This window comes from Pygoscelis adeliae, unplaced genomic scaffold, assembly GCF_000699105.1.
Source record: "Pygoscelis adeliae isolate BGI_AS28 unplaced genomic scaffold, ASM69910v1 Scaffold68, whole genome shotgun sequence".
Taxonomy (NCBI): Eukaryota; Metazoa; Chordata; class Aves; order Sphenisciformes; family Spheniscidae; genus Pygoscelis; species Pygoscelis adeliae.
Window position 1 is genome coordinate 371,188 of NW_008825501.1, and position 5,376 is coordinate 376,563.

Here is a 5,376-nt window from a genome sequence, read left to right on the forward strand (position 1 = left end):
AAGGTCATATCCCTGCAGGCGTGCGCACGTCTCTAACTCCTCTTGTTTATTCCCCATGCTACGTGCGTTTGCATAGAGGCATTAAGTTGGGCCCCCAATGAAGCTGAAATACATCTGTACAAACTCCAGCATGAATCTCTTTATCTGTGTTCTCCAAGAATGTTATATATATATTATTCCACCATATGAACTTTTTCGTTCCTAATCATTGTTTTTACATAAAATAGCTAGGTACCTAGAATACTGAAAGTTTTAATTATAGTCATCACAAGCTTAAACTGAGTCCTGAACTGGAAACAACATAATGGAATACATCAATACTCTTTCAACATTCATCTGTCCTATGTGGAAAACAGTCTAGTCTGGCCACCAAAAGCATATATGTTTGAAGTGGTGTTCATCTTACACACTTTCATGTTTCTGCTGTGTAAACGTCTACATCCAAACTAATTGTCTTGATTCTCGTTGTAACCAATGGAGATTTAGTCAATATAGTACTATGGCTTAGAGCTGCATAGTCACTGGACTTTTGCCAATGAAGGTGATCTCATCCTGTTTTAGGATAAGATTAGAAATATTCTGTTGACCAGACTGATTAAGGGTTTGGGTCAATTGCTTAAGTATACACCTGTAATGACCACTGAGACAGCACCACAGGCTGGCAGGTACAAAACCTATGGGAGACCCACACTGTACTGGAGAGCCAACTAGGCATCTCAAATGGCACTAGATGTCCATGTTTGTACTAGGCACCTGTGTTTAGGCAATTTAATCAAGTCATTAGCTAACACGTTGAAAAGGATCAAAGTGAATTAGTATCCTTCTGTTTTGCAATGTTATTGAGAAATGAGAGCCTTAATTCTTTAATGAAAAGGCAGGCTAACTTGTATACCTGTTTGGAAAGGTTAGGGTGAAATCCTGACCTCGTGGTAGCTTAAGGTGAAATTCGTACTAACTAGTTCTCAGGAATTCTGTAGTTCTCAGAAAACATCAGTTTTCTAGTTGTTCTCACTCAACAGTGCTACACTGACACTATTGGGACTATGCCAGTATGCATCATATGAGGATCTGGCCCTGAATTAGCCATTTATGGCAGGAGGGCAAGTAGTAATAATACAGACTCACATTAAGGAAGGACACTTGTTTCTTATGAAATCAGTTAACAGTCATGAAAACCACTTGAAATTAATAGAAACTAATTGAAAGTAATGGAGAATTACCTGAAAATGTAGCACAAGTAGATGAAATTAATTGAAGATAATTGATAGCGACTGGAATTAATAAAAAATGGAAACAAATTGGGCTTAATTGAAATTTATTGAAATTGAATTAAACTCAATAACTCAAAACCTATTAAATTTAATAGACTCTAATTGATATTAATTTTATGCAATGTTTAATAGTAACATAACGTTCTTAAAAGGGATTTTTATTAGATGTTTTATTTTGTAACGCTATTTTCATATAATAGTAAGAATAAATTTTAACAAAAAAAAATTATGCAGAGCACAGAAACTTCAGGCTCCTTTTGTAATAGTTATGTGGATGGCATGTGATACTGATAACAAAAGTTCCTGACAGGATTTAGTAAGATAAAAAAAATCTCATGGATTTTATATCATGGTTGAGGTTTTTATTAGAGTTTAATGAGAACATTCTACCCGTTAAGATGTTGGCTTTGATTTGATAAATAACTCCTTGACCAGATATTGAATCCAGCATCTGTCTTCTTTATGAGTGTACTGTGAGAACGCTTATTTGTTGTCTTTAACTATGAAACATTTTAAGTTTTATGAGCTTCCTTACAGATTTCCTTCTGTTATATCACGGGTGTTTTTACCAACTATTTCCACCTCCCTCAACCTTTGTCAGTTGAAAGAACTAAATACTTTCTCACATAAGCCTGTTAAGAGATATATTCAGCTTGATGATTGAATTACACTTTCCATGGATGTGTGTTCTTGAAGTAATTTGCAGAAAACTGAGAGATAATGTGAAATACTTTTTCCTGAACTGGCGCTGAGATCCTGTTATTTCAAGAATGTGAAAGATGAAGAAACCAGAAAAATCAGGAAGAAAAAAATAAAAATAGAACAAAACAGATTTTAATTAATTATTTCTCAAACTAAAAAGAAAAAAAAGAACTGCTTATGGTATATCTACAGGCTCTAGTTCTAATTAAGCCCAAATGTGTAAGTGTATGTGACCAATACCATTCAGGAAAGCTGAAAAAGCAGATGCTACTTTTGCAAAACAAGCTTATGTCTTTGTAATGACAAAATAAGGACATGGTTTAAGTTAAACACAGGGTTTAACTTTTTTTTTTTTTTTCTTTTCAGCAGGGACCTACTACTCAATGAAAACCTCAGGAAGGGTTAGATTTTGTAAAATATCTGATGGGTAAATAGTTACGAATGCTTACCACATACCTGCAAGGATCAGTGGTGTCAAATTAATCTGATTTCCCTATTCACACATGTGCAAATCCCTACTGTTTGTACATATCTGCCAATTTGCTGGAAAAATTAGGTGACGGTAACAGACTTCAATTCCTTTATTTCATGCGCCTTTCTTGGTGGGACCTACACAACTGGTGAAGTTTAAACCTAGTTATAGGAGACAAACAAGGTGGGATTCAACTTACAAACTAAGATACCAAGGTTTAGGAGGCTGAATATAGGTTTTTACAAATGTGCTTCTGGCATCAATTCCCACTGTAGTCACTGGAAATCTATCCAGTGCAGTCAATGGAGCCTAGAGTCATTCAGCTGACTAAATGCAGATGTCTTCTTTAGGTCAGGTTGATTAGATCTCTAGTCTCCATTGAAAATCTTGGTGCTTGATTCTGTCCTACACATAGCATCGACTGCCATTCAAAATGTGTTGGGGATCCAAGTTATTCATGGCAGACATTACACAAGATCTACAGGATACTTGTGGTGAAGTGGAGATCATGCAGGATGCCTTAGGACAACTCAAAGAGTACTCATGCTTATGTTAAAGCTGCTGAATCATGCCCCTGACAGTAATAGGAACTTACACACTCAGGTCACATTTAGCCATCTATATGCCAATGTCTAAATTTATGTGCTTTAACTAACAAGTTGAATCATACCACTAATTGGACCCAGTAATTAAAATCAGAGTAGAGGGTAATCTATGAACGTCAGTAATGTCGTTTGCACTCAGCAGTCATTAGGTGGATTTTGCTGACATTTCTAAAAAGAATCTTGTTTTGGGGAAGATATTTTTTTAGGAGAAAGTGTAGGGATGCTTTCTAACAAGGACAAAAAGGAAGAAGTTGAAGAACTGAAGGAGAAAAGAAGAGGAATGAAAAAAGGAGCAAAGGAAAATAGGAGACAGAAGAGGGAAAGACAAAAGAAGGAGCTAGAAGGAAGGTGAATGGGTTGAATAGATACCATGCAATTGCCCTCCTGGACATACAAATACAGGTTTCATGTGTTCTCACACAAATCCCCAAGAGTTTGCTGTGGCACCCGTAACTGGTCATGTATTATGCAACAGCTTTGATGCCATGCAGGAACTAGGCAAAACTGCCTCCACATTAAGTTTCCTGAAGTGCAAATAGCTTTAGTAGCATTTGTCAGGGAAGTTCTGATGGGAACCAACGCACATTGTGAAGCTCTAGAGAGAGCCATGAAATACACCTCAGGAATGAAACCTGAAGCTGAAATTCATCCATCCCCATTTGTCATTGTGAGTAAGTTAATGGCCTGCTCTGCCTGATGCACAGCAGCAGACAAGCCTCTTTGATTTACTGATTATCTGGGTGATGTTCGAACCACATACACTGCTAGGTAACACTATGGATTCTCCCTGCCCCCTCCAGCCTATTTACCAACTTCTACTGAGACATGATTTCCTTTGATTAAGCACTTGAGTTCAGTTGTAAAATGGAAACAGAAACAGAAGACACATAATCCTTTTGAGCTGAGAGAAGACACCAAGTGGCTTTTGGGTGCACAAAGGGCACAAAAATTTATTTCCATGTCCTGTGTATTTGACTTCAGCCAGAAGCTTGTGGGATGGTAGAGGAAGAGGACAACAAAGTGAATCCTTGGAGAATTTAAATAGGTCTGGGTAACCTGTTCCGGTGTTGCATTGCCTTCCTACACCACAACCTGTGGCTATCTTACCATCTGTTGCCTCTGGAAAGAGTATAGCAACATCATCTTTGTAACTCCAATCAAATAGGCTGCTATTGGATCCCCTCTCAGCATCCTCTTCCCCAAAATAAACAAGCCCAGCTACTAAGCTTGTTATAGTCATGTAACCCAGAACCCTGATCATCTTGTTAACTCCCCAGTGGACCTTCTCTAGTTTTTCAACGTCCTTCTTTAGCTGAGGAACCCAAAACTGTACATAATAGTTGCCCACCCAGTTGCCCATCAGATTAGTCACCAGCTTAATATTTTGAGGCCTTGCATGAAAGAAAAAATGTCTTAAAAACAGAGGAATGGAGAATAATGGAAGCGACCTCTGAGTATAACAGATGCCAGAGATCTGTGTAAAAAGAGTTTACACAAAAATAAGTCAATCAACCTGAGACAAATAACATTAGATTCTGATGACAGAAATGTTTTTTCCTCCATTGCTTTCTGGGAGAAGAAAAAAAATCAAACAAAACTGTAGCCGGTTTATCAGATGCTCAGGATTCCACTAAGAGGCCTATAAGAACATTTAGGAGGAGGGGCAAGCCTTGAAATAAGAATCATGAATGTGCTAAATCACCTAGAAATATATACTGCAACAGTTTTGTGAGCAATAAAAGCATCTTACAGTTTTAATGCATTTCTCAGTCCAGTCTCATTTTTTACAAACTGGCTTTGACTGGCCAAAGAGATTTCTGAGGAGATGGGTTAACTTCTGTGAATAGCTCCGCTCATTCAAAATTGCCACTTAGATATTCTGAACTGTCACATCATATCCTAGCATGAAAGTACACTTTTGTCCTTTCTTATAAATCTTGAACTACATTATAACACAGCTCAACATTATTCAGTATCAGATTTTTCCTCCTTCTTCTTCTTTTCTTTGTATTTATTTATTTATATCCTGATAATAACATCCTTGGGGGCATTGTATAGGCAAGACATGTATCTTGGCCTCCTCTTTTCCCCAGGAGTGCAATTGCCTTGTGGTAATTATAAGATGTCGTATGTTATTATGAAGGTGCCTTATTTCTCAAACACATCAGGGATATCTGATAATGTAATTACTTCACCTTATAAAACTATTATAAATCATGCATGGGGAACATTTTTTTTTCCATAGCAAAGCTGTCTGAAGAATTATCACGTTGCATGGAATGGGAATATCATGGTATGGCTAGCATTACGTTCCCTAAGTCCATGG